General features: G+C 37.5%; 1 protein-coding gene across 3 annotated transcripts in view; it reads right to left on the bottom strand.

The window, feature by feature from the left end:
- The window catches only part of PCCA (propionyl-CoA carboxylase subunit alpha), a 458,728-nt gene that overhangs the window by 282,567 nt on the left and 157,301 nt on the right, over positions 1 to 18,860 (bottom strand). The gene's annotated exons all lie outside the window — the stretch shown is intronic.

Raw genomic sequence — 18,860 nt, 5'->3', positions numbered from 1 at the left:
AAATGAATTATCATACTGTGAAAATACATGGAGAAACGGTTGAATGCATATTGCTAAATGAAAGAAGTCAGCCTGTAAAGCTATTGACCATAAGATTCCAACTATATAGCATTCTGGAAAAGGCAACAGTATAGATATAGTAAAAGAGCAGTGTGTACCAGGGGTTATGAGGAGTAATGGGAGATTGAATAGGTGAATACATGTCATTATGTAGCTTTCAAAACTCATAACTATACCACACAAAGAGTGAATCTTAATGTAAACTATGGACTATACTTAATAATAATATATCAATGTTGGTTCATTAATCTTATCAAATGCACCACACTAAGGCAAGATGTTAATAATTGGAAACACTTTGTGGAGGACTAGGGTTGGGAGTATATATGGAACTCCACGTACTATGTGTTCAATTAGTCTGTAAATCGAAAACTGTGCTTAAAAATAACAGTCAAGTTTACTAATCATTTGAAAGAGCAGTGACAAACACTTGAAAAAACAATTCACAAAAGAAAATTAATAAATGGTCATCAAGTGTGTGAAAGTATGCTCAGTAGTATTAAGTATTAAGGAAATATAATTTATAAATCACAATGACAAAACACATAACCATTAGAATGACTTAAATTAAAAAGAAAAGCAATATCAAGTGTTTTCTAAAGATGGAAATAAATGTAACTCTCAAACACAGCTACTGGAAATGTAAAATGGGGAAAGGGCATTTTCAAAAGAGACAGAAATTTTCTGTATCTTAATTGTGGTTACATTTATCAAAATACACTGTTACACACTTAACATTGGTAGATTTTATTCTTCATAAAGGATTACTTTTATACAGCAGACAAACAAAATGAACAGATTGCCTATAAAGTAAGAAAAATTAATGAAGATCTATCACTTCCATATCTAAAGAACACAGTACAAAGATTTCAACTCTATGAAGATAAAAAACTACTATCAGCCTAGATTTGCACATACCACAAAACAATCTTTCAACAAAGAATGCAAAATAGACAGTATCAGGTAAACAAAAACTGAATTAACTACCGTAGAAACTTCTAAAGAGTAAATTCCAGGAAAAACAAAAATAATCTTATTTGCAAAGTCAAAGGACAAAAGAGTAACAACGAACAAAGAAAATAAGCTTTGGGGTAAAGCAAAATAAGCATTGAATGTTTACATTCTATAATAATGTCTAATTAATGAGGTAAATAAAGGAAATAAAATATAACAATATGCTAAAGGGTTGAACAGGTAACCAGTGTTAAGGTACTTATTTCATGGTAGGAAAATAATCTTTATACTTAAATTTAAATCAATGAATGTTTTAAAAAATTAGATTTCAAGAATAAAAGGTACCTAAAGAAATGTCTCCAAGATGAAATTTCTACAGTAAAAACTGAAAGAACAGAAATAGAGTAAAATTTCCATCTCTGTGGAGGTAAGTGGGGGGGGGGAATAATAATGGAATAAAATAAAATTAGATGGTTAATAATAACCATCATAAGGACCTAGAAAAGATAGAAAAGAAAATTTAAAAAAGGAAAAAACAAAAATAAAAAGCAGACAATATAAATGAATCAAAAAGTAGTAGTAAACACAATAAATGTACATGGACCAAGCTCTCCAGATAAAAGACACTGCCAGGCTGAACAGAAAAAAAGAAAAATCAAGACTTCTGGCCAAGATGGAGGTGTAGGTAGATACACTGTGCCTCCTCACACAACCAAAAGAAGGACAACCAGAACTCACAGAAAATAGAACTGTACAGATGTTCGACAATGAAGGACATAAAGAAGAAACATTCATCCAGACTGGTAGGAAGGGCAGAGATGGGCAGCTGGGGCAGAGACAACTCAAGGCAAGGCAATGGCTGAAGGACCAGGGAGGGTGGTAACTGGCAGTGAGGGCGGTCCCACATTTATGTACAGATAAACTGGGAGAAACAACTGGGAAGACAAACAGACCAAACAACCCAGGGTTCCAGCATGGGGAAATAAAGCCTCAAAACTTCTGACTGAAAAAAAAACTTTGGGGGTTGTGGCAGAGAGAGAAACTTCCAGGTTCACAAGAGAGTTTCTTGGAAAGAATCACAGGGTCCTAGAATGTACACAAAAACCATCCATCTTAGAATCAGCACCAGAAGGGTCCAATTTGCTTGTGGATAAAGGAAGTGACTGAAAGCTGGCCAAGAGCTGAGCAAGTGGTATTGTTCCCCTCTCAGACTCCTCCCCCATAAACAGCACCACAATGAAGCAACATGGGTTGCCCTGCCCTGGCAAATACCTAACACTCTACCCCTTACTACATAACAGGAGGGCCAAGACATGGCCTAAATGAAAGAATGGATCAAAGCCCCAGAAAAAAATACAACTAAGCAATGAAGAGATAGACAATATATCAGGTTCACAGTTCAAAATACTGGTAATCAGGAGGCTCACAGAATTGGTTATGTATGGTCAAAGGCTATGAAAAGTGAAATGAAAATGCACATGGAACCAAGAGTGAAGAGAAAGAAACCAGGACTCAAATTAATGGTTTGGAGCAGAAGGAAGAAATAAACATTCAACCAGAACGTAATGAAGAAATAAGAATTCAAAAAAATGAGAAGCTTAGTACCTCTGGGACAACTTTAAACATTCCAACATCAGAATCATAAGGTGCCAGAAGGAGAAGAGGAAGAGCAAGAAATTGAAAACTTATTTGAAAGCATAATGAAGGAGAACTTCCCCAACCTGGTAAAGGAAATAGACTTCCAGAAAGTCCAGGAAGCTCAGAGAGTACCAAAGAAGTTGGACCCAAGGAGTAATACACAGAGGCACATCATAACTACATTAGCCAAGATGAAAGATAAGGAGAGAATCTTAAAAGCAAGAGAAAAGGAGACAGTTACCTATAAAGGAGTTCCCATAAGACTGTCTGCTGATTTCTCAAAAGAGACCTTGCAGGCAAGAAGGTGCTGAAAAGAAGTATTCCAAGTCATGAAAGGCAAGGACCTACATCCAAGATTCCTCTATCCAGCAAAGCTATCATTTAGAATGGGAGGACAGATAAAGTGCTTCCCAGATAAGGTCAAGTTAAAGGAGTTCATCATCACCCAGCCCTTATTATATGAAATGTTCAAGGGACTTATCTTAGAAATAGAAGAAGATCAAAAACTATGAACAGAAATATGACAGCAAACTCAGAACTATCAATAACCAAACCTAAGAAAACAAAAACAAACTAAGTAAACAACTAGAACAGGAACAGAATCACAAAAATGGAGATCACATGGAGGGTTATCATCATGGAGGTGGAGGGAGAAGAACAGGGGAAAAGGTACAGAGAATAAGAAGCATAAATGGTAGGTAGAAAATAGACAGGAGGAGATTAAGTAAGAATAGTATAGGAAATGTAGAAGCCAAGGAACTTATATGTATGACCCATGGACATGAACTAAGGGCGTGAACAAGGAAATGTGGGTGGGAGAGGGGATACAGGTGGAGGGGAATAAAGGGGAGAAATATATGGGACAACTTTAATAGCATAATCATAAAATATATTTAAATTAATAAATAAATAAAACCAGTCCATATTCTTATAATAGACATACCTAAAACAATATTTTACTGGTTGATTGATTGATTGAAAAAAATTGGAAACATACAAAGAAAAAAACAAAAGAAGTTGGTTTAGGCATATTAATATCACATAAGATCAGATTTGAAAAAAAAAACACTGCATTTGATAAGAAGTAAAATTAGCCAAGAAGACACATTATATACTATTTTATAACCAATTAACTTATTTTAAGACTATGCAGAGGCAAAACCTGACCAGTAAGGAGAGCATGGAAAATCTACTCCCATAAGATCTATCAAATAACAAAAATATCACTAGAAGTTTTAAACATCATATTAAAGAAGGTTTGACCTATTGGTCATTTATAAAACACAGCATACATTTTGGAGATCAAATTCTTATCTGAGGTATCATTTGCAAATGTATTTTTCCACACAGTTGGTTCCCTTTTCATTTTGTTCATGTTTTCTTTAGCCGTGCAGAAGCTTTTAATTTTGATGAAGACCCATTGGTTTGTTCTTTCCTTTAGGTTCCTTGCTCTGTGGAATATATCAGTGAAAATATTGCTGCATAGAATATATGAGATTTTTCTGCCTATGTTCTCCTCTAGGACTTCTATGGTGTCATGAAGACAAATACCACATGATCTCACCTGTAAGCAGAACCTAATCAGCAAAACAAACAAGCAAGCAAAATATAACCAGAGTCATTGAAATAAAGAACAAACTGACAGTAACCAGAGGGGAGTGGAGAGAAGGATAATGGGGGAAAATAGAGGAAAGGTCATCAAGGAACATGTATAAAGGACACATGGACAAAGCCAAAGCAGGTAGGATCAAGGGTAGGAGGTGGGGATGGGTGGGTTGGGGGAAGTTGTGGAGGGGAAATGGAGACAAATGTACTTGAACAACAACAAAAAAAGCATAGCATACAATAATTTGAGAATATACACTCTTTTTAGTAATACATGGAAGATGTATTTAAAGTGACTTACTTAGTCCTTCGCTATAAAGTAATTCTCACCAAATCAGAAAGATTCTAAATATAAAAGATCATATTCACTAAAGAAATCAATTAAGTTAGAAATCAATAATAAAACACATTGAAATTTTTAGTTATTTTAAAGCTCATTACTAAATAACATGAGTCAAAAATCATAATAGACATTTGAAAATACTCAGAAATAAACAATTGTGAAAAATACATATCAAAATTACAAAATAGGGTTCTATGTCCAGATCACTTTATGCCATCCCTGGCTGTTCGAAGTATTAGTAACTGACAGCTAACTCATCCTCAGCTTTCTGCCTAAGATCTTGCCCCTTCCTAAGGACAGTCCACATCTAATAGTTAGTTGATACAACTACCCTATTTCAGATAATTATAAAATACCAACAAATATTCAGGGGTTTCTATAGGATTGGCTAAGGCCTTTGTTGACTAAGCATCTCGACCAAATTCAACTTTCCTTTAGTTCAGTTTCCTTCACTCCCTCACACTGTCAGTCCCGAGAGTATTCTCCCAAAAAACTTCCAGAGTCTGCTTTCAAGAGAATCCAACATATAGCAGAGGAGTATATATGGAAGGTTATTACAGGGTTCTAAGCAAGAAATGACACTAGCTTAAAAAGAGTAGCAGCAGGAATGGAAATTAATTAATCCAAAATTTCAGTGATGATTATGGTACACAAACTGCAAACAACACAATGAAAGATAAAATTGAACACTGAACCATGAAAAAGCTTACTGCTAACATCAAAATTGAGAACTTTCTACTTTCTGCCTCTGTGATCTGTGACAATTGCAGATGGTAAAACCTCCATAAGCCTTATTAGTTGAATAAGGCTGCAAGAGAACAGAAGTTCTTCTCATCCAACAACCAGACCAATGGGGAGTGAATTATTTCAGACAACAAAAAAAAATAAATCTTTTTTTTAAGGTCATGGGAATATGCAACAAAAATGTGGAATATTGGAGCTCTGATGAATTCATGATAACTGCATAGACTTAAATAAAAACTAGCACATTACTTGAGTATTCCAAGGGAAAGATAATTCAGAATCTACTGGGAAATTTAGCTGCCCTGCAAGACTTGGCTACATTCAGAAATTCCTTTATAACTATAAACAAGAAGATAGTTTAAATTCAAGCAATACGGGGAAATCAATTCCATTATCAATACATTACCCATGCTGTACTTATTTGGTTATAATTTGTACTGCTTTTATTGTTCCCTTTTAATTAAAAATTAGTTCATTTTTTCATTATTCATTTAGTTTTGGTGTATCCTTTGGGTTAACAGATTTAAGACTGATATGATACACATTTATATCAATACTATCTGGGCTATAATTATCCAGTACCTACAATGCAAACATGTAAGTGTTGCAGTCCAACTATGAATTATTCATGTCTCTACTACTACTAAAGATATATACAATCTCTTTAAAAAAGATACTTATAGGTGATCCTCTTTATCACTGAGCTTTTCTCACTGGAAAATGAAAAAAAGAGCCTTTTGCAAGAGTAATAAGGAAAAGCATGCAAGAATAAACAGCCATAAAACAAGAGAAAGAAGATAGACTGAGGAACAAAAAGAAAGGTCATGGGAGTGAATATATGAATATAATATTGTAAAAAATGGAGAGAAGGAGGGTCCAAGATAGCAGAGAAGTGAGCAAAAGTTACACTAACCTCCTTCCAAGAACAATCTGGAATTACAACTAAATTGAAGAGAAATCACCCGGAACAACTGAACAATAGCAAGAGAGAAGCCTTATAACCACAGACAGAGTGAAGAATTAGTTTCAGCAGAACATGACTGGTAGGGAGTGCAGTGGAGACATTAGACAGCTGGCTAGGTGCCCAGCAGCAGCAGCTGAAGTGCCAGAGTGATAGTTAAGTGGCTCGTTGGATCCACCTGAGAAGTGTGGGATCTAAACCCTACCAGCCTAGAGCACTAGGGCCCAAAAAGTACAGAAATAACATCCAGCTATGAAAAGCTGCCAGGTTGCTCTCTGCCAAAGATGGATGGCTGGAGATGCAAAGAGCCATTTAGAAGCCAACACAAAAAAATTTCATTTGCAGCCACTTACACTGGGTTCCAGCAAAGGGGTTGGGGAGGGCAGGTAGAGTAAACTAAAAAGGCTTAAGGAAAGACTGGGGATGGAGGTTTTAGGGAGACAACTAAGAGAGTAGCTGCTAGGATCATGGTGCTGAGTCACCCTCCATACCGCAGCAGCCATTGTGCTCAGGCATACCACTCCCCTCCAAGCAGCAGCAGCTTGAGGGGAAACAATAGTGCCAACACCAGGAGGATTCTACCTGGCCCTATTAGGGTGCTTAGACCTGAATTCTGAGTGCAGAGTGACTTAGATTAACGACCGAAGGAGTCACCGACAGACAGTAGATCCTAGAAGTCTCGAACAGGCAGCTTAAGGTCAGAGAGGGTCACCATCTGACATCAGCAGAGGCAGATCCAGAAAGAAAAATCAGTAGTAAATACTAGAAGCTACCAAAACCAAATCCACCAAGGTCCTCTGTATGATTTGTGATATTTCCTTTCCTGCACAGTTATCTAACTTTCATTTCTTGTCCTTTATATTTGTGTATATTGTTAATAGATTTTATACTATAGTTTATTTCAATTCATATATTTTGCCCCTACTTTCTCTTACCCCATTTTATCTTCTTTCCTCTTATTATTTTCATTATAAATTTTGTTTTCCCTCTTGCTATAACTTCTTTCCATTCCATATTCTTACTATTTCTCCCCTGTCAAGCCTCACAAAATCAATTTTCTTGTCAATGGTCATCTCACATTCTTTTTCCTGCTCTGAAAATACCCATGTTCTCTCTCCACCTTCAGCAATCTTTGTTCATTGGTTATGGATAAAGTAGTTGTTGTTGCATTTTTTCAATTTTATCTCTAGATCTTCACTAATTTTGTATTTCAAACCTCAAATTTTACCATTCCCCTCTCCTACTCTTTTTATCTCAAATTTTAATTTTTACCTGTCTTCGTTTTTTCTTTTCTCTTTCATCCTGCCCTTATTTTTTCCTTCTTTTTCTTTTTTCTTTTCATCTCATACTTTGATTTTTCCACATTTTAGCCTAGTTTTCACTCCTCACACTTAGTATTACCTCTCCCTCTATCTTCTCAAAATCAATTCCCTTTCCTGTATACATCTCTTAAGCTTCTTTTTATTTTTTCCCTATATTCCCATCATACCTATATTAATTTTAGTTCATTTGTTGTTGATAGTGCTGTGGTTGATCTTACTCTCTAATTTGGTTCCTATTTTTATTATTTATTGACTTTTCTTTACATTTTTCTCACTCTCACTTTACTTTGTTTAAATTTCTGTTTAAAACTAATGCTGCATGTTTCCCTGCTATTATACAATTCTACCTTCTTCATTCTCTTTTTTAGATTTCTTTTTATTTTTTGACACAGGGGACAAGAGGGATAAAGAGAAGGTGAGAAATATTAACATCTGGTTGCCTTTTGCATGCCCACTACTGGGGACCTAGCCTGCAATCCAGGCATGTGCCCTGATTGGGAATTGAACTAGTGAACCTTTAGTTCGCAGACTGGCATTCAATCCACTGAGCCACACCAGCCAAAATTTCATTCCTGTTTTTATTGATGATTTAAATTTTACTTTCTCTCTTTGCATTGCTCTGATTCCCAGCTTTTATTAGTATTCCTCTCTATAACCTCTCAATATCCTTTTTATTTCACTAAGTCATCTCATATTGCTCTCCTTTCTTATAATAGCCTTAATCTCTTTACATGCTTTACATTAATACTGGTTCATTTGCTGTTGATACTGGGATTGTTGGTGGGAGTTATATTTCCAGGTGTAGGTTTATTTCCCGGACTTTGTGGTTTTGTTCTGTCAGTGCCTACACAACAGCATAGAGAATGTGGTGGGTAGAGTGGCTATCAGTCAACCAGCTGGAGGGAAGGATGCACCAAAGAATGACCCAGCATCAAAACCCAAATACATCCAGAGAGCCAACATAAATAGCCTAAAGGGCATCCCAAGAGTGTTAAGTACAGGAAAACAAGGAGACTGCACCCTGAATTTCACATGCTTCCTACCCTAGAAATTCACATCACAGAGACAGGGAGTCAAAGTAGATCGATTTAAGAAGCAGAAGCAAACAAGAAGAATCTCCCCCAAAAATGGGAAGACAAAGAAACAATCCCCCATCGAAAGGAAAGGAGGAATCTGCAGAAAGAGTGCTAAATGAAACAGAGGCAATCAAACTATCAGATACTGAGTTCAAACCAATGGTTATAAGGAAGTGCAATGAGCTCAGTGAGAATTGCCAAAAACTACACGAAAGCTATGAGAAACTTACTGCAAACTACATCAGCGTGAAAAAGGACATAGAAACTATCAACAAGAGCCAGGAGGACATGAAGAATACAATTTATGAATTGAAGAGCACGGTAAAGGAATCAAAAGCAAGCTAGATGAAACAGAGGATCAAATCAACTCTGGAGGACAGTTGAAGAAAATTCCCACAAAAAGCAAGAAAAAGAAAAAAGACTCAAAAAGAATGAAGATAGGTTAAGGAAACTTCAGGACAACATGAAATGTAACAATATACATATAATATAAGGGATACCAGAAGGAGAGGAAGAGGAGCGAGGGATAGGAAACCTGTTTGAAAAAGTAATGATGGGAAACTTCCCTAATTTGATGAGAGAAAAAGTCACAAAAGTCCAAGAAGCACAGAGGGTCCTAATCAAGATGAAGCAAAGAGGCCCCTCCAAGACACATCATAACTAAAATGTCAAAATTCAAAGACAGAGAGTCTTAAAGGAAACAAGGGAGATGCAGGAAGTAACATACAAGGGAGCCCCAATAAAGCTAGCAGCTCATTTCTCAAAGGAAATGATCCAAGCCAAAAGAGAAAGCAAGAAATACTCCAAGCAATGAAAACCAAAGGTCTGCAACCAAGACTACTCTATCCAGCAAGGCTCTCAATTAAAATGGAAGGCCAAATAAGAAGTTTCGCAGACAAAAGAAGCCTCAAAGAATATACCTCCTCCAAACCAGCTCTGCAAGAGATGTTAAAGGGACTGCTTTAAGAAGATGAAGAAAAACAGTGAGAGGGAGAGGAACACAGGAACAAAGAGGGAAAATGGAAATAAGTACCTATCAATAATAACCTTAAATGTAAATGGATTAAGTGTTCCAATCAAAAGACATAGGGTAGCTGAATGGATAAGAACACATGACCCATACATATGCTGCCTACAAGAGAACCACCTCAAAAAAAAAAGACCTACACAGACTGAAGGTGAAAGATTGGAAAAAATATTCCAAGCAAGTGGACAGGAAAAAAAAGTCAGGATAGCAACACTTATATCAGACAAAATAGACTTCAAAACAAAGGCCATAAAAAGAGACACAGAAGAACACTTCATAATACTCAAGGGAAGAATCCATCAAGAAGACATATACATTGTAAACATATATGTACCCAACATAGGAACACCCAAAGATATAAGGAAAATCTTGGAGGACTTCAAAAAAGATACAGATAGCAACACAGTGATACTAGGGGATTTTATCACTCCAATGACAACAACGGATAGCTCTTCCAAATAAAATATCAATAAGGATATTGCAGCATTGAACAATGCCCAAGATCAAATGGACTTAACAAATATATATAGAACATTTAATCCCAAAGAAGCAAAATACACATTCTTTTCAGATGTACATAGGACATTTTCAAAGACAGACCACACAATAGAACACAAAACAAAACTTAACATAGTCAAGAAAACTCAAATCATATCAAGCATTTTCTTGGACAACAAGTGCTTAAAACTAGAAACCAACCTCAAGGAAAAGACTCAAAAACACTCAAATTTGTGGAGATTGAATAGCATGCTATTAAACAATGAATAGGTTAATAATGAGATCAAGGAAGAAATCAAAAAGTTTCTGGAAACAAATGACAATGAACTCACAGCAGTCCAAAATTTATGGGGCACAGTGAAAGCAGTCCTGAAGGGGAAGTTCCTAGTGATACAGGCCTACCTAAACAAGATAGAAACATTTAAAATAAACAACCTAATCCTACATCTATAAGAACTGAAGGATCAACAACAAAGCCCAGAGTGTGTAGAAGGAAGTAAATAACCACGATCAGAGCAGAATTAAATGACATAGAGACTAAAAGAACAATTCTAAGGATCAATAAATCAAGGAGCTGGTTCTTTGAAAAGATAAACAATCAACAAGCCTTTAAGCAAACTCATCAGGAAAAAAAGAGAGAGGACCTAAATAAACATAATCAGAAATGAAAGAGGAGAGATTACAAATGACACCACAGAAATACAAAGGATTATAACAAAGTGCTACAAACAACTACATGCCAAGTAACTTGAAAACTTGGGTGAGATAGAGAAATTTCTAGAAATATATAATCTTCCAAAACAGAATCAAAAGGAAGCTAAAAGCCTGAAGAAACTGATAATAGCTGGTGAAATTGAAGCAGTAATCAAAAATCTCCTGGCACAGAAAAGTCCTGGACCAGGCATTTTCACAGGAGAATTTTACAAAACATTTGAAGAGCTAAACCCTATCCTTCCTATGTGATTCCAAAAAATCCAAGGACAGGGAAGACTCCCAAACTCTTTTTATGAAGCCAGCATCATCCTAATGCCAAAACCAGATAAAGACACTACAAAGAAAGAAAACTACAGGTCAATATCACTGGTGAACAAAGATGCTGAAATCTCAACAATATATTTGTAAGCCATATCCAGAGATATATTAAAAAGATCATACACAATGATCAAGTGGCATTCATCCCCAGGAGGCAAAGATGGTATGATATTCACAAAACAAAAAACAAAATACATCATATAAACAAAAGGAAAAATAAAGATCACATGATCATGTCAATAAATGAGGAAAAAGCATTAGATAAGGTATAGCACACTTTTACAATAAAAACACTCAGCAAAGTGCAAGTAGAGTGAGCATACCTCAACCTAATAAAGGCCATATATGAGAAACCTACAGCCAACATCATACTCAATGAGCAAAATCTAAAAGCTAAGATGAGGAACAAGACAAGGATGCTGGCTTTCACCACTTCTATGCGACACAGTATTGGAAGTCCTAGCTACAGTGATCAGAGAAGAAAAGTAAATAAAAGGCATGCAATTGTGAAGGAGGAAGCAAAATGTCACTGTTTGCAGATGACATGAGAAGATACAGAGAAAATCCTATAGACTCCATCTAAAACTACTCAACCTAAAAGGTTAATTTGGCAAAACAGTGGAATACAAAGTCAATATTCAGAAATGGAAACCATTTTTGTAAACCAACAATGAAATATCAGAAACAGAAATCAGGAAAAAAAAACCCATTTGATGTAGCAGCAAGAAAAATAAAGTACCTAGGAATAAAGCTAACAAGGAGGTGAAAGGCCTGCACTCAGAAAATTACACAATACAGAAGGAAGAAATTAAGGAAGACACAAATAGATGTAAAAATATACCATGTTCATGGATTGGAAGAATTAACATCATCAAAATGTCCATATTACTCAATGCAATTTATAGATTCCCTGCAATTCCTATTAAAATACCAATGACATATTTCACAGATATAGAATATATGTTTCAAAAATTTACATGGAATCATAAACAACCCTGAATAGCCCTAGTAATTTTCAGAAAGATGAACAAAATAAGAGGGATCATGATACCTGATATCAAACTTTATTACAAGGACAAGGTAATTAAAACAGTCTGGTACTGGCATAAGAACAGACACATAGATCAATGGAACAGAATATAGAACACAGAAATAAACCCAATCTCTATGGTCAATTAATACTTGACAAAGGGGGAAGAAGTATAAAATGCAGTAACAATAGCCTCTTCAACAAACAGTGTTGAGAGATCTGGACAGCTACATGAAAAAAAAATTAAACTTCACCACCAAATTTACACCATACACAAAAATAAATTGAAGATGGATAAAAGACTTAAATATAAGTTGTGACGTGATAAAAAGTCCCAGAGGAAAAGAACATAGGCAGGAAAATCTCAGTATTCGACAGAGCAATATTTTCACCGATATGTCCCCTAGGGCAAGGGACATAAAGGAAAGAATAAACAAATGGGACTTCTTCAAATTAAAAAGCATCCGCAAGGCTGAAAAAACATCAGCAAAATAAAGTGAGCCAACCACATGGGAAAATATATTTGCCAATGATTCCTCAGACAAGGGGTTGATCTCCAGAATAGGGGTTGATGACACAACTCCACTCCAGGAAAACAAACAACCCAATTAAAAAATGGGCAAAGGACCTGAACACACACTTTTCCAAGGAGGACATACAGAGGGCCCAGAGACAAATGAAAAGATGCTCATCACCACTAGCCATCAGAGAGATGTGAATTAAAACCACAATGAGATACCACTTCACACCAGTCAGAATGGCCATCATAAACAAAGCAACAAACTACAAGTGTTGGAGAGGTTGTGGAGAAAAGGGGTCCCTAGTGCACTATTGGTGGGACTGCAGACTGGTACAACCACTATGGAAAGCAGTATGGAACTTCCTCAGAAAACTAAAAATGGATCTGCCTTTTGACCCTGCCATTCCACTGCTGGGACTCTATCCTAAGAATACTAAAACACCAATTCAAAAGAACCTATGCATCCCAATGTTCATAGCAGTGCAATTTACAATAGCTAGATGCTGGAAGCAACCAAGATGCCCATCAGTAAATGAATGGATCAAAAAACTATGCTACATTTACACAATAGAATTCTATACAGCAGAAAGAAAGAAGGAGCTCCTACCCTTTGCAACAGCTTGGATGGAGCTGGAAAACATTATGCTAAGCAAAACAAGCCAGGCAGTGAAAGACAAATACCATATGATCTCACCTTTAACAGGAACCTAAACAACAAAACAAAGAAACAAGCAAAATATAGCCAAAGACACTGAAATAGAGGACAGGCTGACAGTGACCACAGGGGAGAGTAAAGGGAATTTCAGGGGGCATTGGGAAGGGTTCACGGGAACAAACTTAAAGGACACATGGTCAAAAACTAGGGGGAGGGTGGTAATGGAAGGGAAGTGAGAGGGGTGGGAGTGGGGGCTGGATTGGGAGTAAAAAGGAGAAAACTGTATTTAAACAATGATTAAAATAAATTTTTTTAAGATTTTATTTATTTATTCTTTAGAGAGGGAAGGGAGAGAGAAAGAGAGAGAGAGAGAAACATCAATGTGCAGTTGTTGGGGGCCGTGGCCTGCAACCCAGGTATGTGCCCTGACTGGGAATCAAACCTGCAACACTTTGGTTTGCAGCCCGCGCTCAATCCACTGAGCTACGCCAGCCAGGGCTAAAATAAAATTTTTTTTAAAAAAAAGAAAAATTTTCTAACCAGCATGAAATAAATAGCAGAAATAAAAGATTTCAGGACTTATCCAAGTATTTTTATCCCTCAGAAGCAGTAACAATTTGTTCTACATTAAAAAAAGCAACTTTTGTTGTAATACCATGCCAAAAGGAAGAAAGAATAGGCAATGGAAATAGCCACAATAGAGAAGAAACAACAACCTCCATTCTTACACATTAATCATATATCAAGGCAGTCAGAAGACTAATATCAAGAAGAAACATACAGAAGAGCCTAACTAGCAAAAAATGAGAGATGTCACTACCAGAGGTTAGTGTCAAGGCAATAAGGTTCAGTAAAGGACTCTCATACATTTGAATCCTAGGGTCCTAAAAAACATCCATTAATCCAGCCTAATGAATCCAAGGACAGCCTACAAGAATTAGTAGTCATTGAAAAGCACATACTAAATTTATTTGAATGATCCTAGATTTTCTTTGAGTTTATCATGGTATACTTAATATTCCTGCTCTTCCCAGGTATCTCCATTACAGAACTGGAGATTATGGGGGTAAAGCAAGAAAACTGTTGTCAAATCATTACCTATAAATATTGTGGGAAAAATGTTTATTTTTCTATTTTTATTATATTTTGTTGATTATGCTATTACAGTTGTCCTGATTTTCCCCCCTTCCCCTCTCCACCCAACACTCTCTCAGGCAATCTCCCCACAACTGTTCATGTACATGGGTCATGTGTAAGTTCTTTGTCTATTTCATGTCCTATACAGTACTTGACATCCCCATGTCTATTCTGTAACTACCTATTTGTACTTCTTAATCCCCTCACCTCCTCACCCATTTCCTCACACTCCCCTCCTATCTGGCAGCCATCAAAACTCGCTCCATATCCATCCATGATTCTGATCTGCTCTTCTTGTTTGCTTAGCTTGTTCTTTAGATTCAATTGTTTACAGATATGTAATTTTTGCCATTTTATTGTTCATAGTTTTGATCTTCTTTTCCTTAAATAAGTCCCTTTAACATTTCATGCAATAATTGTATGGTGATTATGAACTCCTTCAGTTTTTTCTTGCCTGGGAAGCTCTTTATCTGCCCTTCAATTCTTAATGATAGCTTTGTTTGGTAAAGCAATATTGGCTGTTGGTCCCTGCTGTTCATGACTTTGAATATTTCTTGCCAATCCTTTCCAACCGAGAAGTTTCTTTTGAGAAATCAGCGGACAGTCTTACAGGCACTCCCCTATAGATAACTAACTTCTTTTCACTTGCTGCTTTTAAGATTCTATCTTTAACTTTCAGCACTTTAATATGATGTGTCTTAGTGTGGACCTCTTTGCATCTGTCTTCTTTGGGACTCTCTGTGCTTCCTGGACTTGCATGTCTATTTCCTTCAGCAAATTAGGGAAGGTTTCTTTCATTATTTTTCAAATATTTCCTATTCATTGCTCTTTCTCTTTGCCTTCTGGCACCACTATGAAGCAAATGTTGGACCTCTTGAAAGTGTCCCAGAGGCTGCTTATACTATCCTCACTTTTTTGGAATTTTTTTCTTCTTTTTCTGATTGGCTGTTTTTGCTTCCTTTTTGTTCCAAATCATTGATTTGATTCTTCAATCATCAACTCTATTGTTGTTTCCCTGTAGTTGTTCTTTATTTCAATTAGTGTATCTTTTGTTTCTGACTGTATCTTTTTTATGCTGCTGATGTCCTCACCAAGCTTCTTGAGCATCCTTTTAACCACTGTTCTGAACTCTGTATCTGATAGACTGCTTATCTCCATTTTGTTTAGCTCTGTTTCTGGAGTTTTGATCTGTTCTTTCATATGGGCCATGTTTCTTTGTCTCCTCATTTTCACAGCCTCCCTGTGTTTGTTTCTATGTATTAGGTAGAGCTACTTTGACTCTGTGTCTTGGTAGTAGGTGTTTTGTAGGGTCCGGTGGTAGGGCCTCCCCTATCACTAAGCTGGGTGCTCAAAGTGCACCCTTTGTGTGAGCTGAGTAGACCCTCCTCTTGTAGTTGAGCCTTGGATGCTGCTGGGAGATCAATGGGAGGTTTTACCCAGGCCAGTCAGCTACAAGGATTGGCTGTGACCACTGACCACCAACCTCCACTCTCCATGGAAGGTCAGCTGTGCAGGGGCAGGGTGGTGGTACTCCAACATGGTCTATAGCTGTCCACTGGGTGCACAGGCCCTGGGGTTTCCTGGGTGGTGCAGGCAAAGGTCAGCCCCCACCTGTGTTTTGCCTGGGGCTACCCTGCCTGAGCTATAAAGCCATCTGAGATGACTGCACTTATACTGAGCTTGGAGATTCACAGGCCTAGCCAAGCTGTGAATCTAGGCTGGCTGCTGCTAATGCCAGGCCTGAGGCTCACTAAGAGCTGGCTGTTGCTGGTTAAAAAGGATTTAGGAAGTTGTGAGGCATGAGCCAAGATCAGCCATTCATATGGAAAAGCAGCTTGGATGGACCCATAAATTGGGTGGGGCAGAGACTCTGGGGATCTCCAAGGCAGTTCAAACAGTGTTAGCTAGTTTGATGGAGTCTCAGATATGCCACCAGCTTGCCAGCTCTGTGGCTCTGTAATAGAAAGGTTGAGAAAAGGAACAATGGCCTCTGCTCACCTTGATGCCAGATACCAGTTTCTCCCAATATGCCACTGTTTTCTTTCAAGCTGCTACCCCACTGCTGGAGGTCAGAGAGAGTGAATCTGTGTAGGTGAGTTTGCTTGTGTATTCTTTAAGGAAAACTGTCTGGAGCTTCCACCCATGCTGTTTCAGGTGAGGGTCTGTGGGGGAGCGCATACGCAGGGCTTCTCTCAGCTGCCTCCATCAGCTCCAAGATCCCTGACTGGCACGTACCTCACACTGAGCACTGGCTATTTATTGGCTTCCAGCTCCTACCCCTTGCTGCTGGCTGTTTGCATCTCACAGCCAACCCTGACAAAAGCCCTCTTCTCTAAAGGCAATTGGGAAATCTGAGAAATTTACTGAGCCCCGGCTCCTGTGCCTGTCATGCACATCAGCCAGTATGCAAACAGTTGGAATGACCAGCAAGACAGTACCAGCCAAGAAAAGCTTTCAGGCTTCACAGTCTGGGACCACCAGAATCAGTCCTTACACAAGGTTTGGAGCCCTGGGAAAGAGGACTGAAGAGAGGACAGAAAAGCCTCTTCTTTGATTGACACTGCTGTGGGCTGGATATTGGGGCTTGTTAGACTGAGGGAATCAGGCACATGAAGAGAAATCATCTTGGACTCTTCCGACAAGCCTACTTGCTAGCTCTTTAAAAGTAAATGACTTCAGAGCCGAAGAATCACCCAGCCAACCCCTACTGATGCACAAAATCATGAGATATAATACAATTGTTATTGGTTTAAGCCACTGACTTTGGGGGTAATTTCTTCTCACAGCTGAAACAAGAGAAAAATTTTCTCACATTTGGTCAAGGTAGCTTGTAAAATTTATAAGTACTGTTGCCACCTTTCTTTTTTTTTAATTATCTTATTGTTGTTCAAATATAGTCACCTGCATTTACCCTCCACCACTAACCCCTAACCTCAGCCATCCCTACCTCCCTCCCCTGATTCCACCCTCCTTGGTTTTGTCCATGTGTCTTTATAGCTGTTCCTGAAAACCCTTCTCCCTTTTCCCCCCACTATCCCCTCCAACATTCCCTCTGGCTACTATCAGATTGTTCTTAATTTCAATGTCCCTGGTTATATTTTGCTTGTTTATTTCTTTCGTTGATCAGGTTCCACTTAAAGGTGAGATCATGTGGTATTTGCCACCTTTCAAAAAAGGTAATTTGTAAAATAAATATTACTTGTAATAGGTCGGTGTATGTGTGGTTCTCAGACTATGAATCTCAGAATCACTTGGGACAGTTAAAATTTGAGATCCACTGAATTTTAATTTCTGGAACTTGAGCTTGCAAATTTGCATGTTTAGTTAATTCCCAAGTGGTACTTATGTAATTTAAGATATCAGGACCATTGGAATTGTATAAAAACTGGGTAGGGATGATCTAATTCATTGCTACTCAAAATTTGAACCACAGATAGCAGCATCAGCATCACCTTGAAATTTGTTAGGAATCAGATTCTCGGGTGCCATCACAGACCTACTGAATCACAAAGTACAGATGAAAAAGATCCCCAGGTGATTTGAATATTCCTTAAAATTTGAGAAACACTGCTGTAGAATGACGATTCTTAACCTTGATTGCACTCACAATCACTCAGACAACTTAAAAAAATACTGCTGCCTAAGCCTTTCCCCATACCAATTAGATCAGGATCTCCAGGAGTGGAGATCAGGCCATCATAAAAAAATAAAAAATAAAACAAAAAAAAACAAGAAGAAAAAAGTGTCTGGGCCTCAGAGGTTTCTCCCACCAACTCAATCCCTGCTGGACTTTGCAGCCAGAAGTTAGGGAACTGGGCTGGGGTACCTGGCATGGGGCTGGGACTCCTCACTCCAGAGATATCCTTCCAGAATTTTTATCTACCACACATGTGTGTGGAAGCAGCTTATTCCATGTCTATGCCCCTCCTGCTATTCTGGATAGATGTGGTTTTTTTAATTCTATAGTTGTCAGACTTCCATTAAACTGGATTTCTGATGGTTCTGAGTGATAGTTGTTCTAATGTTTTAGTTGTAATTTTGATGTGGTTGTGCAAAGAGGCACATCAAAATATGCTTGCCTGCATGGCTACCTCAACCAGAAGTCCCATGAAAAAACTTTTAAAATGTGTGAATTTACTTAATTCATTTGTATACTTACACATACATTTTTATTTGAATTTATTCAGTCAATAACCACTTGTTATTCACCAAACATATACTATGTGATGAGCATTGTCTTAAATAGTAGAAATATAAA

The sequence above is a fragment of the Phyllostomus hastatus genome, unplaced genomic scaffold (genome assembly GCF_019186645.2).
Source record: "Phyllostomus hastatus isolate PE091 unplaced genomic scaffold, TTU_PhHast_1.1 phas_scaffold_46, whole genome shotgun sequence".
Classification (NCBI taxonomy): Eukaryota; Metazoa; Chordata; class Mammalia; order Chiroptera; family Phyllostomidae; genus Phyllostomus; species Phyllostomus hastatus.
Note: the sequence above shows the minus strand (reverse complement) of the source record. Positions and strands in the feature narration are given on the sequence as shown.